General features: G+C 33.9%; 1 protein-coding gene across 6 annotated transcripts in view; it reads right to left on the minus strand.

The window, feature by feature from the left end:
* The window catches only part of ADD3 (adducin 3), a 114605-nt gene that overhangs the window by 61323 nt on the left and 33883 nt on the right, over positions 1 to 19399 (minus strand). Inside the window, exon 1 of one of the 6 annotated variants that reach the window (XM_023532732.1) lies at positions 1311 to 1330. The exons of the other annotated variants lie outside the window; for them this stretch is intronic. The gene's annotated coding sequence lies outside the window, so the exon portion shown is untranslated. Of the gene's footprint in view, positions 1 to 1310; positions 1331 to 19399 lie in introns of those variants that run through there. 6 annotated transcript variants of the gene reach the window in all.

Below are 19399 nucleotides of genomic sequence, written 5' to 3' on the forward strand. Positions count from 1 at the left end.
TTATCCCTGATCTTAAGCTAATAGCAACTTTCTGGGTTGGGGGAGGAGAAGGGAGACAGCTTCTTAAACAACTACCTAGCACACTGTGTTACTGAGTTATAATAGATGTATTACAGACTCGGATCAAGGAATCAGTGAGAAGGTTCCCAGGAATTTACACTGGAGTTTGGTCTTAAACTGATGAGCAGGTATTTGGGGGAGAGGGTGGTATATATATCCCTGGCAGAAAGATATGCTAAGACAACATATTTCTTAATAAACCTATACTTTAACATATGGCTTTACTTTAAATAAAAGGATCACAGATTTCGACTAAGACTAAAGGGAAATAAAACTGTCACTAGTTAAGAGCTGATAGTGGTTTGTATAATTTAAGCTACAGGAACCCTACAATCTACTAGCAAACCATACGGTTTTGTCATGTGCTTCTGCTTTCACCCTAATCTTTTGACTTGTAAGCTAAGAAAAGAAACTCAAAAGCCATTTGCGTCTTTTCTTGGAACAATGCTTGTTCTTACACTGCACTACCAATGACTTAGAAATAATTAAGACCAATTATCTTGAAACTAAACTGAACTCTGCCACCACATCATTATGGAAGGAGATACAAGAACATTCTAGGTTAATATCAATGTCAATAAACAAAGACATGGTCAACCTGACACAGGTACACCATACCCTATGGGCTCAAATCCTTAGAGGTAAAAGCATGGTAGATTTAATAGGAGGGGCTACAAAGAAAAAAGAAACAACTGATTACCAAGCATTTGTCTGTAAGACACCAAATTCTCAAGCTCACTGGCCCAGAAAGATGTTTATGCATATGAGAAAGGTTACTTTTGTGTATTAAAAAACTGGCCTAATCTAATGAAAGGTGAAAGGATGCCATGTTAAATTACTAAGAATAGACACCCTATTTTGATCAAGTTACTATTGATGTGAAAATGCCATAGGTTAAGGTTTAAGATATGGGTTCACATTAAAGTGCACATAAATAACAAATCTCCCATTTTTATGGAGAATATTATAAAGACCGTCATTTACAACATACGCTATATGACAACCTGAATGAAAAAAATCTCAAATAGAGACACTAAGGTAAGATTATTATATTATGTGGACTCTTCAAAGATTCCTTGCTAGGTTCTTTTAAATAATAATCTCTCCTGCATTGAATTTATATTAGAATACAACCAACTTTTTAGAGCACATATTTTATATAAAGCAAGGGCCATCTGTACTTTACAGTCATGAATTCACACCTTTAGTACCTAACTTCTGACAAAAAAAAAAGAAAAAAAATAACAAACCTTTTGCAAAATGTTCAAATTGAGTGGTTTAATCCTTGTGTAGAAGTTCCTCAATGAAAACATGTATTTTTGGACACTGTATAAGTAATCTCTTCAGAATACTAAGAGAAAAGGAAAAGAAAAAACTCATGAGAACTGCTCCTGAGCCTTTGAGAAGGGAGGTGACCAGAGCAGTACAAAAACTGGGTGGGAGAGGGAACAGGAGGAGCTAAGAAAACAGATGAAGAGACAACCTAAGCAGCCAAGAGAGACTGGAGATAAGGAGGATCAAGTGACTGGCGCAGTCCGAGGCCGGGCACACCCACAGGGAGCTATGTGGCTTATTTCAAGGGAATGGTAACTCCGAGCCAGTGAACAATTTTGGTTTTGTTTAACTGAAAGGTTGTGCAATCCTACAAATGAGAGAAGAAAATGAAAGGGGTGTTTTTTTCTAATGCATAAAAAGTTAGGATGTAATAAATGGCTATCGCTTTAAAAATATTTAAAAAAAGGGAATATCTTATATATGAAAATGAAAAATGGATAACTTTGAGGAAAAACACTATCAAGTCCATGCAAACCCAGCGCAACACTATTTATTGATTGTCATGAAAGGCTTTTTTTCCTGTGGACTGGACTCTATCATCCTTCAAAGAACATGATTCCCATAAAGCATACTGACAAGAATTCTGGGGTCTGTGGATCAGTGTAAAGTTTTTCTTCACTCCAATTTTCAATTTGGCAGCTTATAGAAACAATTCTCAATTCTCAATGGCTAAGTTTTTAAAACTTACTCCAAGATAAGCAAGTCTGTGACTCCAGCGGGCTATTTCCAAGTTGCCAAGCCATTAATCTAAAACAGCTCTCAACCCCTTTAAACTGATTCCTGCTGGCCCAATATAATAAATGACATGATGTTTTAAGTAAAGAGGGTAATTGGAGGGGAGAAAGAAGGCCCAAACTAGTACCTTTGGAGTTGCTGTTAAAACAAACAAAAACATACGCACACACAAAAAACTGGAAATGGAAAGGAATAAGATAATACAAATTCACTGCTATATTTTTCAATCATGCAGTTAGAAATTACAGAAAGAATTTTGGAAAGGCCTTCTGCCAGAAGCAAATTACTTTCTTTAATTTCAAGTTTAACAGTTATTTATTACCTTTGCAACAACCCCAGAAATGAAAGCGGGAAAAAATATTTCAAGCTTTTTGCAGATGATTTAGTACATTAATCAAATCTGTTCCTTCTTTGAAGCATTAATTAGAACCTTCTTATAGGAACTGGAAAAAGGACAGTGTACATTCAACAAGTGTTGGCCTTTGCCGTGACACAAAAGTCAAGACGTACCTGATAAACCAGTGAGCACTCCGTGCATCTGGACCAGTGTTTTTAGTAGTCAGAGCAGAGCACCCAGCTGCAGCATTAACATTCTGACTCATTGGTTTAAAAGCAAATTTCTGTAGCTAGGGCTCAAAAGAGGAAATCTCTGGATCAAATCTCTCTCGATATAAAGTCATTATATAGATCATAACATTATTAAGAAATACTCAAGAAATACTCTTGTATTTCAGTAATTTCAGAAGAAAAAACTGGACGTTCAATTGCACCACAAAGAATATAAACAACTTAAAACTTATGAAAAAAGAATCACAGTCAATTTACCATGGTGAGTAGGATCAGAAGTAAAAAATGAAATTTGCCTGGTCCTCTGAAAATGATGAGCTCAATGTTGTGAAGAAAAAATTGCTAAATTAGAAACTAGGTTTTCTGCAAGACACAAGTTATGGGGGTAGATAGAGAGTGCTTTCTATGAGATAGGGAGCTGTTACAGACCCTCGACACACACATAAAGTTGGAGTCCTGGAAAGGTTATACCCATAGTAAAAACATAGACAAAAAAGTCTGTCCACCAAGAGATGGGATTAAACAACATGAAACAAAAAAACCTTTATATATCTTTTCTAAAATGCTGAGTGGAAAAAAAAAAGTCTCTTCTCTTATTATGTGTAATAAGAGGCCTAGTGTTTCGAGAATTTAGAATTTGAATTTACACACCAGCATAGTCCAGGAAACCCCAAGCCAAGAGAGCAACACAAGGTGGTTTTAGGTTGGTAGCACCCCAGCCCACCCGGCAAGAAGAAAACATAAATCCTATCTGGAGAAAGGTGCTCTCAAAACAGGCTGCCTAAGGATTCCCACAGATAAAATCCTGCCAAATTCAAAATTCAGAATTATAAAGCACACGAGTATACAAACCACATTAAACAAAAGTCAGCAGAAACAAAACACAAAAGAATTTGACATCCCCCCAAGAACTGCAGACACTGAAATACTGACACATGGAATATAAGCATTTTTACAATGTTCAAAATCCTTAAAGATAGGATTGGAGACATGAGAAAGAAACAAGATATTATAAAGACTAGTGGATTTGAAAAACTATTGACTATAATAATTAAAAAAAACTTATTGAGTGGATTAAACAGAATACTAGACTCGGTGGAAAGAGAACAATTTGGAATATAGATGTAAAAAAACCAACCAGACTGAGCAGAGAGAGGGACAAAGAAATGGAATACGTGAAAAAGAGAGGCTAAGAGAAAAGGAGTAAAGAAGTTCAACAGTATGGAGGTTCCTAAAAGAGAGAGAATGGGGAGAGGTCACATTCAAGGAGCTCAGAGCTAGAAATTCTCTAGAGCTGATCAGTGATGAATGACCTATAAAGGACTGACGATTAGATTTGCAGTAGACTTCAAAAGAAAAAATAAAAGTCATAAGACACAGAAATAATATTTTCAAAGTACTGAGAGAAGATGACTGTCAGCCTCGAATTATATATCAAACGAAACTATCTTTTAAGAGTAAGTAAAATAAAACATTGCCTTACTAAAGAGTTCTATAAACTCATTAAAGGAACTTTCAAAGGATGAATTTCAGAAAGAAATTAAAATTGAAAGGAAGAATTGAGATGGAAGAAAGTGAGTAACTGGTAAATAACTGAGTGATTTAAAAAATTACATAAAATATAGTAGCAATAATAAATGTAGGGGGTTATAAGGTAAAACTAAAATCCTGGTCAATAATATCATATAAGATGGAAATGGAGAATAAGAGTTAAACTGTTTTAAGATCTTTGTATTGTTCGGAAGGGGAGAGAGAGCTACTAACTTTAGACTGATAAGACTTTACTCTGATAAAAGATTATCCAGAATATATTATAAAAAACCACTAAAATCAACAATAATAAAAAAAAAGACAACCTACTTTTGCCCATTAGTAAAAGATCTGAACAGGCTCTTTGCAAAAGAGAACATCAAATGACCAATAAATACACAAAGTGCTCATCATCATCAGTCATCAGGGAAATACAAATTAAAATCACATTGAGACACTGCTATCTATTCACCAGTATGGTTGAAATGAAAACAAAAACAAAAAACCGTTAATACCAAGTATTGGCAAAGATGTGGAGCATCTGGAACTCTTAAACATTATTTGAGTCCTTGTGTCAATTAGTACAAATATTTTGGAAAACTGTCTGACATTATCTGCAAAAGCTGGACACACACATGTCCTGTAATCCAGCCACTCCTCTACCGGGAATACACCCCCCAGAAGTGCATATATATGAATACCAAAATGTTCACAGCGGAATTACTTTTAATGCTCCCAAACTGAAACAATCTGAATGCCCATCAATCTGAATGTTCATAATGCAATACACACAATGAAAAGAACTACTGTTACATACAACAACATGAATGAGGTTCACAGAAAACAATGTTGAGCAAAAGCAGATAGATACAAAGGATTAGATATCGAATGATTACATGTCAGGATCACGGCTACCTTGCAGGGAAGGATAATGCCTGAGAAGACACGCCAGGGTGTTTCTGGTGTTCCATTTCTTGATCTAGGTGAGGTTACACAGGGTGTTCGCTTTGTACATGTTTACCAAGCTGTACCTCATGATTTGTGTACCCTTCCATATGTATGTCAAACTCACATTTAAAAGTTTACCTGAAAAAATTAAAATTAAGATAAAAGAAAGAAAAGTCTTTGTCTTTCTGTGACAAGAGCTTATATATAACTTGATACCATCTTTTCTGTTGGCTAGTTTAGCTCTCCAGAAACATTGTCAAATCCTCTTTCTCACAAAACCGAAGTGTTTTTCTAATATAAACTCATATGAGAAATAATGCAAGCTCTCTTACATGTTGAATTGTATATTTCAAGTACGTAATCCATATAATTTTAATTACTCAGCATGGAGGCATAATAAACTAAGAGATTCTTGAACAGAGAATTTAGGTCTCAAATCAGCATACTACATACTCCACTTCTCCACATTAACAATAGAATGAATGGACTGTACAGTGTAACTTAGATGATCATGATATTCAACCATTGTGGCCCACAGCAATACTAAAGCATTAATACATTTCATTGTTGGAATGGATTCAACAGTTTCTCCCATCGTCAGATTCTAATTAATTACTATTTTTCAGTGATTAGAAACATTTCCAACATGTTCACAAAAACATTTAAATATAAATTAGGCTTCATAGTCAAAAAAATTAAGACATTTTTCAAAACTAAATAATTATGTAAAATAAAAACAAAAAAAAAACTGTATGTAATCACTAACACAGCAAATAATCAGGAATTTTTTTCCCCCTTTATTACATTCTCTCTGATGGGTTAAGATTCTGAAATTTCTGTTCAAAACCAACGTATTTCAGTGTTACACAATCTCACCCTGTCATAAGAGAATTTTCTGGATTCTTACCATACAGAAACTTCACACTGATGTTATCTTACTTCTGCCTAATACTGTTTTACAGCACAGTCCAAGAATCTGATAGAGGATGAGATATGAAAACACATCTATTGGCAGAATGCTACTTTCTGAAGTTACTGAAAAGCAAAGCCGTGGGGGGAGGATTCCTAGGGGAAAAAAGAGGAAGATTTAGTCTCATCCACTAAGCGAAATTCTTACCATTTTGAAAACTTTTGTGGGTGTACTTCATACTTTCAAATATATAAAGGATAGGTTTGTATTCTCAATAGTAAAAATTTAGGAATAACCAGAATTGGGTTCTAGTTCCAGTTCTAACTCATAGCATGATTTTGGCCAAGGTACTCTCTCTCAGCCTCAATTTCCATAATTGCAAATGAGAGGATTGAACTAGATGACCTCAAAGATTTTAAACAGTTTATAACAAGTATACCGAAGAATGTATCTCAGATTAAAAATATATTACCCAGATAAAGATAACACAAAAGAAAAAGCAAATAGTTAATCTTTCATTAGCCAGTATGTTTGTTAGGGTAGGTCTCCATGCAAATGTATATTCCTTATTCCTCTACAAGCACCTACATTTCATCTGTGTATTCAGCATTTATGTACACCTATGTACACCATAGAAAGAGTTTACCCTGTGTTAAATACAGCACCAATTTCCTTCACTCCTTACAAAAGTTCTTCTTGAAGATGCTCTCACTTTCTGTTCTCAAAGGCTTGACTAGTCAATCCCCTCACTGAGGCTTCCCCAAGATCAACTAGCAGTAAATGAAAAAAAAAAAAATCCTTCTCTAGCTGTGCTGTACCAATAAAAGTGCCATTGAATAAATCAACCCATAAGCCCCTGTCCACTACCTACATCATCCGGAGGCCATCAGTATCACTTGCATCTACTCTGGCTGTAGTCTGTGTCTCTGCTGCATGAGTCTCACCAGCTGGAACACTGTGGCTTCATCCTTCTAAATCAAACAGCTCAACTGGCTTACTTTATTTTCACCTTTCATATTATATAGTGAGTCTTTGGGTGTAATTGACACTTATATAATAAGGGAGACAACTACGTTTTGTCCTGGTAGGAAGCTCAGGTTCCATAATGTCAAATACAGCTGAAAGGACCTCAAAAGTCATCTAGTCCAAATCTCTTCACTTGTGAGAATTCAGAGGCATCTAAGGCTGCTACCTAAGGTCAGAAAACTCATCTCCTAACGTCAAGCCAGTACTCTTTCTATTCTGTCCAAGAATGAATGCTCAAATTGGAATCTGCTCTCCTATGGAAGATGAGATACTAACAAACATTTCCAAGTTTTCTGTCCAATGGCAAGAAATGAACTTGTGCTGATGTGAGAAGCCTACTAGTGTTTTAGGTTTAAAGACATTGGAGTATAAAATCCCAAGGAAGGAAGGAAGGAAGCAGCTCAGGATGGTAAGATGAAAGATATAACATCCTGAGGTTGTTCTAAATCTTTGACAGAGAATAAAATGATGGAACTGTTAGAATATGGAACAAGTATTTAATTCTTTGTAAAGGAATGATGTAGTTTACAAATGAAATAGAACTGCTTCAATTGTAGTATTTGTCTAAAACATCCAAACATGCTCTTGGGACCTTAAAAAACTTATTCAGAAGAGGTTTCTCCTTGTCATTCAGTTTTTGCAGCACACGTACCCCATATTTAATTCATTCCCTGCCTATACCCTAGTCTTTAACCATTGTTCACATTCTCATCTGGTCATATATGCTCCATGAAACCCTAATGCTCCATGAAACACTGGAATAAGCTTTAATACATTAGGAAACCAGAAAAATTAAATGAACAGGAAGGAAAGCAAATACATTTTCACACAAAGTAGAGGATACAGCTGTGATCTGTCAAGCTTACAGGACTATCTCTCTAGCTAAAAGCAAAGTTACAGGACTCCCCTTAACTGAACGGAAGTAGTAATTTAAAAAATATAAATGTTCCCAAGCTCCAATTCTGTTCCCTTCACTTCACATTTCCAGCACACACTCACCGTTTGACCAGATCTGTATAATACAAATAGCATAGATGAAGTATAAGTCTATAAATGACAAGTTCATAGAATAACCTTTAATAATGATGTCCCCAAATAAAAAACCTATGTTGGCTGTACTCTTACGAAGAAACAAGTTGTAGCAAAAAAAAAGACAAAACCAGCCTTGGCTCTTAATCTTGTATGGATGATCTTTAGTGTCCCATTTCTGAAAGTTGTCTCCATGGCACCAAAATATAACTAACAAAACAGAATTTTCTTTTATATCCTTTGCAGGATAGGATACTATGTGAGCTAACAACCAAGGCACCTAACCCAGGCCCAATGTAACGAAGGTGGAAATGGGGCTAATGTGTGATTTAAAAACTATACATATATGTGCATGTGTGTGATTTATAAATTATACATATATGTGTATGTGTATGAGTTGTAAATTATAATTTAAAAGAATAAGGGTGAGCCAAGCAGAGCAGCAGCGAGAGTGTGCTTTAGGCACTAGGAGCAGATGAGCAAAAGCAACGGTATATTTCGGACCAATGATAATTAACAGTAGTAGGGCTGATCCTTCCTACAGCTCCACTTAGGTTTGTGATACTGAAGACAGTCAGTTAGCTGGAGGTGAATCAATAGATCATATTCCAGATGGTAGTTCTACACACATAAATGACTCAAAACAAAGAAAATAGCGATATGCTCAAATGTGTTTAGAGAACAGAGGAAGTGGTGAGCATTTTAACCAAGAAAACACTATAGAATTACTTTAAAAATAATACCCCTTTCAATCTCTTGATTTTTCCCAGCTTACCTCAAATCAATCAGAGGAGAAAACAGCAGCGTTGCCAGAGTCCTCACAAAGAACTATCACCATGGGTCTGATACACAAAACCAGAGCTTACTCTTAAACAGGAAGTCACCACCTTGTCAAATAGATGGTATACGTTAGGAATTAAAAGATCAATTTTATGAGAAAAAGCAATAAAAGAACACGTAGAATAGAGAAGGAACTCTTTCTGAAATCTTGTCCTCTCCTATAACAGATTCCACAATTTATGAACAGCTGGGAAATTTCCTTTTCACAGGAAAAGGATGACTTCTTAGTTCACAGTAAAGTGGAAATGACAAAAACTGACTGCATCACACAGAAAAAAGGTGTTTCCTGAAGGAGACAGAGCACCACATTTACACACACACACACACACACACACACACACACACACACACACACACAGGAAAAGCAAAATACATGTATACAACAAACAGAAAAAAAAACTTTTTCAGGAGATAAAGGAGAAAATAATTAAATTGAGGAAATGTTTCGTGGTAGAAGCTAGCCTCAGTGGGATAATCATTTTTTCCCAGTGGTTTATCTCAAGTGCAAATATGCTTAAGGGAATCATAAGAACACATTTACACTTTATATTCACGCAGGGATTTTTATCTCTACACATTTTTTAATGAGTATCTAGTTTCAGGTTTTCATCCACACATACACAAAAAGGATCCATGTTTCATTACTAACTTATCATTGGTTCTTATAGTTCAGATTACTTCAAAGAATTGATGCTTAAATGGTTTATAGTCTTTAAATAAATTATACTGATTCTTAACAAGCATATTTCTTCACTCAATAAAAAGTATTCTTTGAGTGTGTCCTATGCACTAGATACCAGTTTACATGTTGGGGACACAGTGGAGAACAAGCTACTTGCCCTCAAGCAGCTTACACTATTCACAACTGTGAAGAATATATTTTAAAAATCCCTTTGCCTAAGTCACTACCCTCACACCTCACTTCTTACGAACAAAGGCATCAAAGAATTTTGCAATCAAAGGAACTCTTAAGGAAATCATTAGAAACTGTTAACAACCTAGTGTTTCCTTATACCAGTGACCACAGGAATCCAAACAACTTTCTAATAAAGATATGGGTCTATAAAGAACCAAAAATAATCTAATTCCATCTTCCCACTAGTACAACCACTGTCCAGATAGTCCCTTTGGAGGCTGAAGAAGACCAATCAAAAGAGTTTTCCACTGGCTCTAGTTGCACAGTGGGGGTACTTCTGAGGAAGGTAGGCTTATTTGTAACTTCAACAAATTTCACTTGGTAAAGGTTGAGGGTAGGTGTTTGGATTTTAAATTTATACCAGTGGTTTCAAATTCAATACTTTTGTGAATCTATTCAGTGTTGACTAGATGAAAAATCTGATATGTCCGTTTCCCATTTCCTTCTGTTAATTCTTGATCAGAGCAAATTAACACTCTAAACCAGGAAGTTAATTTTTCACTGTCTACTCTAAATCTTGGAATTACTTTGCAAGAAGTTCTACTTCTTCCCAAAGCATAAGGAAAGATATTCTACTTCTAAAAATTATGTCTATTATTATTTGTGAAGAGGAGAAAAAATCCTTAACTTCAGCTGGGTTGTCATCTTCAAAATAATTTTAACTCCCAATATAAAAGAAGGACAAGACTAATTTTTTTTATCCTTGCTAGTTCTAACTTGCACTTTACTGCTTTTTATAAATATTACTCTTCATTCCTGAAATTGATCATTAAAGAGCCAATTGATTAGAAAACATATCATTCAATCCAGGAAAAGAAAGAATGTAAATGCAAAATGGAAGTAACTCGGTATGCAATTTATTCATGGAACTAAATATTATATACATATGAGGCTCATCAGAACCCTTTTGAATCGTCAGCTCAAGGATTAAAGCTTCCTCTCCAAACCTAAACCTTGGAACTGAAGGAGACTGACAGTTATGCAGCAGTCATCTCATTAAGAACATTTGGAATAGTGATATGATTTTGGATTAATGTCTTTGCTGACTTATAAAAATCTGTTTGCAATTCAACAGCCCTCAGGTCATAAGCTCACAGGCACTATATTAGTCTGCATGTATAGCTAGGCCAAAAGATTTCATCGTGGTTAGCATGGATTTACAATAAGTGTTCCATTTTACCATTACAGTCTCATTCCATTAAGAAAATTGGCAAGATGGGCTTTTATGTCATCTAATAAAACAAAACATACTGTGCAAAGAAAAGTCTAAATTAGAAAAAGATTACATAGCTCCTTCTATGTGCATTGTGCCTTCTAGTTTACAACATATTTTCATATCTATTGTTTCATTTTATGCTCAAAACAACTCTAAAATTATACCTCCATTACACATACTAAAATCAGAGTTAGCAAATGGCAGAATTAGGGCGGGAATCCAAGTCTTCTGACACCTGCCTCTTTATTCTTAGGCAGGTGAGCTGCCGTACTTTAGTCACTTAAACTTTTATCGTATCGGTTTTTAAAACCTGGGCTTTTCTTAGATTTATAATATGAAAAAAATATAGAAAAAATAAGTTATTAACATTGTAAATATTTATAAAGGCGTTGAACCTTCGATAATACCATCAGACCAATAACTTACATTGTAAAATTTGGTAACCCATTTATTTTTCAATTGTTTTATTGTGATAAAATACACATAAAATTTACCATCTTAACCATTTTTATGTGGTATTAAATATATTCATAATGTGCAATCTTCACCATCATCCATCTCCATAGCTCTTTTCATCTTGTAAAACTGAAACTATTCCTAATAAACAATAACTTCTCATTTCCCCTCCCCTAGCCTCTGACAACCACCATTCTACTTTTTGTTTCTATGATTTTGACTACTTAAAGTGTCTTGTGGTATCATACAGTATGTCTTTTTTGTGATTGGCTTATTTCATTTAGCATAATGTCCTCAAGGTTCATCCACGTTGTAGCATGTATCGGAATTTCCTCCATTTTAAAGGCTAAATAATATTCCATTGTATACATATTCCAAATTATGCTTATCCATTCATCCACTGATGAACGCTTGGGGGCAAACCATATTTCTAATTGACTCTGCCAAATATGAAACACTGTACTCAGTACTTAGCCCCAATACACATATTTTAAAGCAATGTTCAGAAAGTACCACATGTTAAACTTCTGAAATTAAGGATAATAGTGATAAGCGGCTGAGTGGTCTCTGTAAAGGCATTGGTTTACCACTACTTTTTGAATCCATACAATGCCAAAATAATTCAGAACACGTGAGCAAGAAGTTCAGCAGTTCAAGCAAATATTTTGAAAACCTCTGCCTGGATATTTTATCATCAGAGCTTATTCCTGTTTCTTGTTCTTTTGGTGTTTTTTTCCAGTTTGATCATATCAACCAAGGAAGATTTTGGCAGCATTATAATAACAGTTAATATCACTGGACACTCATGAGATGTAGAATACTTGACATGGGTTTCATTTAAGAATGAGAAAATTGGCTCCTAAAGACTGGCTTTCTTCCATGGTCTTGTGGCTAGTTGGGTGGTGGTTCCAGAATATGAATCTAGGACTTCTAATTCCGAACCCAATGCTCCACCCATTACACACACATAACATTAGTATTATCTAAGAGCTTTAAAATATTTTGTGACTGTTACAGCTCTTAATCTTTATACTACATTCTTGACTTCTAAAAATATATAATTAAAAACTAATACATACTCATATTTATATACCAGTCCTCAGAAGTAAATTTTAATCACAGTTTGTCAGGTACCTTTTCATACATTTCCTTAGCATATATAAACAGAAGAATTCTTGTTCATACTTAAAAAAAAAAAACAAAACACTTGTATTATCGTATATATTGTGTTCTACACTTTAGTTTTTAAATTAACCATTATATAATGGATATTTTATTCAAAGTCAGTATATATAGAATGATGTCATTCTTTCATTCTTAATGATCTCAGTATAATGATTATGCCTCAGTCATCATCTATTTTCAGTTTTGTTTTTTTTTAAAGTCATAACCAACTCTGCTATAATGGACATCCTTGTACATACATCTTCACACATTTTTGGTGAAAATAAAATTTAAGGTAAATTCTTAGAAATGTAATTTATGGGTCCATGTGTAGACACATTTAACCTCTGATAAATACTGACAAATTGTCTTCCATAAAAGTTGAGCTTATTAATAGTCTCATAACCACTGTATATTAGAACTAAAGTTTCATTTGCAATTTCTGTTCCAGGGAACTCTCATCCACTCTTATTTCTATCCTCAATGAAAGGAGTAATGCCCAAGGAAAAGGAACCTGTGGTTCTATTAACTTCTCAGCAAAGAGCTGACTGTTGATGGTCAGCGAAGGTTCCAATTACCTAGTGTTTTTTTAAAGTTAGGAAAAAATCAAGATATTAAAAAAAACAAATAAATAATTCAAGTACATTCTGTGATACAAACTTTACTACTTTAAGTTCAAACACAGAAAAAGAATAGTCTTAAGTATTAGAGCATATACACTAGATTCTAATAGATTATTGGAAATGCAGACATAAAATACATATCTTAACACCCAACAGTGACTTTGTAGAATCCATATAGACAGTTTTTAATAGTAATAACCAAAAAGATGGTATGTTGAGAAACGCTAATTGAAAAGTGAAAAGCTATTTCATATTTCATCATCATTTGCGACAAAAAAGAAATATTCACATTAAGTCCAAGCAGAAACTGCCATTATTTAAATTCATCTACTTTAAAGTATACATCCTTCTTTATCTGGCTTATTTCTCCTAGCATAATGTTTTCAAGGTTTATCCATGTTGTAGCATGTATCAAAATTTCATTTTTTAAAGGTTGAGTAACATTCCATTATATATATATATGTACATATATATATTTATTTCACATTTTGTTTTTCCATTTATCTGTCAATGAACATTTGAGTTGCTTGTATCCTTTGGCTATTGTGAATAATGCTCCTATGAACATTGGTGTATAGGTATTTGTTTGAATACTGTTTTAAATTCTTTTGAGTATATACATAACAGCGGAATTGCTGAAGCATGTGGTAATTCTGTTTAACTTTCTGAGGAACGGCCAAACTTTTTGACAGCTGTCCCATTTTATATTCCCATCGGCCATTTCCAATTTCTTTACATCCTCATCAATATTTGTTATTTACTATTTTTGTTAACAACCTTCCTATTGAGCACGAAGTAGTTATCTCATAACTTTGATTTGCATTTCTCTAATGACTAGCAATGCTGGGCATCTTTTCATGTGTTTATTGGCCATTTGTATATCTTCTCTGGAGAAAAGTCTACTCGAGTCCCATTTTTATCTATTTTGAACTGGGTCCTTTGTCATCTTGTTGAGTTGTAGTAGTTCTTTATATATTCTGGGTATCAATCTCTTATCAGATGTCTAATTTGTAATACTTTCTTCCATTCTGCAAATATTTCACTCTCTTGATAGTGTTCTGTGATGTACAAAAGTTTTTAATTTTGATGAAGTCCAAGTTTTCTATTTTTTCTTTTGTTGCCTGTGCCTTTGGTGTCATATTCAAGAAATTATTACCAAATCCAATTTCATGAACATTTCCCCCTATGTTTTAAGAGTTTTATAGTTTCAGCACTTAGTTTAGGTCTTTGATTCATCTTGAGTTAATTTTTGTATGTGGTATAGGGTTTACTTTATTCTTTTGCAGGAGGACATCCAGTTCCCAGTATCATTTATTGGAAAAGATTATCCTCTGCCAACTGAATAGCATTGGCATCCTTGTCAAGTCAATTGACCAATATTATGCATGAGTTAATTTCTGGGGCAATATTAATTTTGATTGTGCTAAATTACCCTTACAAGAGGACATACTAACTTATACCCCTTCTGCTATAGGAGGGGATCCATTTTCCATATCATCTGAACACATTTGAGAGAAATATAATATGGTTTGAGACAGGATATATTTCATATAACACTTAGGTAAATCTTTTTAATAATGTTTGCAAATATCATACATAGGTAAATCTTTCTGTAATATGTGTTTGTTTCAAATGGGATGGTAGTTCCTATTAGTTGAGTATGATTTTAAAATATTTTTAAATCTTTAACTTTGTGAGGAACATTTTTACTTTACCACCCCAAGATGCTCTCAAGATGTTTTTTGATTAAAGAGACACATGAAACTTTTTTTTTTTTTTGGTGAGAAAGCACTAGGATTTAAGTTCTTTTTTATATTTGCTTCTAAGATGCTATCTCACTCACTTGTTTTGCAACTGAGTCTTTTTCCTACAGTTGCTTCTTCTTATTTTGCCAAAAGACCTAAAATAAGTAGCATGACAAGCATTTCTCTCCACTGGCCCCAAAATACTAATTTAAGATTCAAAGAAGAAAAAATATTACAGAGTAGAATCTGCACAAATTTTTATTTGTAAAAAGGTTCTGAAGCATGGATTCATATAAAAATTATCTAGGCCTCAACCTACAGAGTTTCTGATTTAGAAGACTTGGAATGGGATCCAGACATATATACTTGTAAAATGCTAGTGTCTGATTATAATGCATCTCTTTGCTTAAGAACCACTAGAACTCAAATGAGCATTATGGCATTTCTATGTAATAACAATCCTATGTTTCAGTGTACATTTATAGATGAGAAACATGAGGCCGAGTTAGTCAAGTGACTTGCCAAGGTCATGTAATAGAATCAAAGTCCTCCCACTATAAGCATATTGCACAAAACTGTCTAAGCCCAATATCACTCATATGGTTGCTAAAAGTGTGTTAATTTAGTAAATCTAGTTTTGAAAATTTTTGTTTAAGTTATTAAACATGATTTTTATAATAAATTTAAACCAAATAATACAAAGTTTTTATGTAAATTATTTATGTGGGTTTTAAATACATAAATGATCTATCAATAGGAAGACTATTATAGCTGCCCTACAGGTAACTATTAGAGAATAATGAATAACATCCACTTAGTTACTTTGAAACAGCTATCCTTATTATTCAGGGCACAATAGGAAAGCATGATCTTTAAAACACATATCACCAAGTGACCTGGTGAAAACTCCAATCCACTATCTTTAGGATGGCAAATATTTCATCTTAATAGTCAGCATTTGTGACCTATGGAGTAACCTCATGCCTCATAGTAGGCATTACTTCAGAATCACACTGGATCTCAGCACTGCTTGAATACAATCTCCATAAAACAAACCAAAAATGGGACAAACCATCCTAGATTAAGACAGTATTTCAATTTCAAACCAAATATTTTCAAACTGGTATTTTCTAATGCTTCATTAGCAACATTATGTACAAGGCACCCATGCTAAGTGAGATATCTATCTATATATACATATAATTTTATTTAATGCTCACCACTAACTTAAAGAGGCGACCATTATCTCCATCTTGTAGATGAGGAAAACAAAGCCTAGAAAGGTTTAGCAACTTCTCCCAAGTTACAACAGTAAGTAGCTGGATTTGAATCCCGCACTCTTACAACTACTGTATTCCACTTAACTCCGAATTGTTGATGCTCTTTCTCAGGCCAGGGAGTGCTTTAAGAGTCAACTGGTACCACTGGTAGGACTGCAGTCAAAATCTCTATATATTTTAACTATGAGTACTAATATTTTTAGAAACAGCATTTGATATCGTACAGTTACTGAGTTCCAAAGTATAAAGCACAGTAGTTTTCCAAACTAAATTAAAAGGTCATTACTTTTTAACTCCATGGGAAAATATGAAGACTCCACTATCTACCTTTCTGACATATTATTACTTCCATTGTTTACATTTTTATTGCAAAAGTGTATATTTGTTCCCTTCCTCATCAGTAACTCCCTGAAATAAAAATTTCATTAGTGTTACTTATTGACTAGGGATGTTCTGTGAATATTTTGGATATTTTGAAGCTCATGTAGACACAGAGGGCAGTATCTACCTGAGACTAGAACACAAAACTATATGAAATGCTTGCCTGATTCACTGTGGAAATTTCTAGCTAGTTCCTACCTAATTCATTCTCTCAAAAATCATGTAGTAAATGTCAATCGAGTATGAAGTTTTGGAAATGCAAAGATAAAAATGTATGACTCTTACTGTCAAGGAGCCAATGGTCTAATAGGCCAGAAGACACAATAATACAAAATGGTAAATTCTCACAAAAGGTTTCCCATAAGGGATACTCAAACTATAAATAAAGTCTCGCTTATATAACCAGAAGTTTCTTATTTCTACTATTTGACAAATTTTCTCATAAAAGATCCATAAGAATATCTTCCCTAGTTCTCTCATTCCTCCCGACCAACAATAATCAATCCTTCCTCTGAGCTACCACAGCCCTTGGTCTGTACCTTCCTACCACTTTCTACTTCATACTGTAGTTACGTAAGTACACAGCATATCCATCCCAATAAACTTGACAGTGCTTGAGGAAAGAATCGATTTGTTATTTGTCTTTGTATCCTCTATCCTGTTTAGTACCAGCAAGAATTAAAATATCTACTGAAGGAAATATTTAGAATCCCAATATAATAATTTGAAAACATCAGCTCACTTCGAGGGATTAATGTAACTTTAAAATTTTCCTGATCTACTCGTGGGAAAATTTACTTAGTGGAAAATGTGGCCCCAATGGTGATAATTTTTTCCCCCTCAAAGAAAGATATGTTCTTTTTACTATGTCCTTCATCTTTGGTTGAAACATAAAAATAAAAAAAAGCAGACTGGATATTAACCATAAAAATGGAATAACGGCAAATGGGCAAGTGAAATCCAGAAATACTCAAATGCAACTTACATAGTGAAGGTAGAAAGTCATAAGAAAAAGACTAGCTATACCTTAAAAATAAATAGGATTGTTAGAAAAAACTGAGGGGGAGGGATAAATTTCTTTACATGATAATGTTATAGTTTTCTCTAAAAACATTAATTCAGATGCAGCTGAAAATAAATACCCATTCTCTCAAAAATATACACATGCAGATTTGAAAGGTTTCTATTACATGATTTTAAAATATCCAAAAAAGTTTGACAGATATACTGATCTTACTTTTTAATGCTTAAAATTATTCCAGCAAAAAATGACTCATCTGGATTTAAATGCCAAGACAATGTCAAGTACAATTGCAACAACTACAAGAGAAAAAAGGGAGAAGAACAGGAAGAGAAGTTCACCTGCAAAGAGCAAGCAGATTGACCAAAAACTGGACTGGTCCAACAACCATACAGACCAAGGCTGCCTGCCAGCAAGCAATTCGAACACAAACAAAATTACTATGTTATCCCCAGGCTATTCCACAGCCTGGAAATAAGTTTTTTAAATCAATGTTCTTGACCACTGAACCAGGATTAATCATTCTGGCCCAGCACATGCAATTTGTCAAAAACCTGAAAAAAAGATAACTCATGAAAAAGAAAAGAAAAAGTAACCTGTTAAAACTCTAAAGTAAACATATATAAACATATATATGCATTTTACTTTTTTCTCAAAGTTTTAATAACTAGCTTAGATCAAAATTAAATTTTCTTTGGTATGTGGATATTAGACAAAGAACAAAATCAAATTATTTTACCATCTAATGGAAGTTTTCTTATGACATAACTGAATGATGGCAATTGTTTAAGTCGTACTTATTTGTCATTATCTAGATAATTAGAAGTGGTTCCTGAGTCTAAGAAGTGAAAAAACGTAGGAGACAAAACTCAGTTACGAGCAAAATTATTATTAGTATTGTTAATTAGTGTGCTGATTCTAAACTAAAACCACATCCTATGTTACTCCAGAATATTTCCTGATTAAAAATAGCATTACTTTAATTAAGATGAATTATTTTTTCTCTTTTTAAAGCAAGAGTTTTTTGGTAAAAAGATTTCTAGGGTTATTTCTCAACTCACCCAGACACCTCCATGTCACTTGAGCAAGACTGACTAACAACATACTGTCATGAACAAACAAAAATACTTTTACACTAGTCAAACCTCCTACCTGCCTGGGCTCTTTGTCACCTTCCGGATGCCTTGCTACCACTGCCCTCACTGCCTCCCTCCCCAGAAGAGAATATAGAATGTTAGTTTAAAAGAACTAACTAGTTATTTTAATATAATTGTTTTAAATTACCTTATTCTTAATGTTAATATGGTTCTAGTTTGCCCACAGAATATCATGTGGCAAGCTTTCGTATAAACAATAATGCCTTTAAGAAACAAAACTATTTTAAAACTACTACAGAATTCCTTACCTACAATTACCTAAGCACAAAGTACATTTTTAAAAATGAGGGCTCCTTTTGCAGCATAGAAAGTCATCAAATCTTCAAGGAGGAGATTTTTCTAGATAAGGAATTTAACAAAGGGTCCATGAATCCCAAAAGATTTCATGGGTATGCTTTAGAAAAATTTAAATTCTCTCAAATTAAATACAAAAAATTATATGTGTACTTTTCTGGGGAGA

Source organism: Pteropus vampyrus, unplaced genomic scaffold (genome assembly GCF_000151845.1).
Source record: "Pteropus vampyrus isolate Shadow unplaced genomic scaffold, Pvam_2.0 Scaffold89, whole genome shotgun sequence".
NCBI classification, from domain to species: Eukaryota; Metazoa; Chordata; class Mammalia; order Chiroptera; family Pteropodidae; genus Pteropus; species Pteropus vampyrus.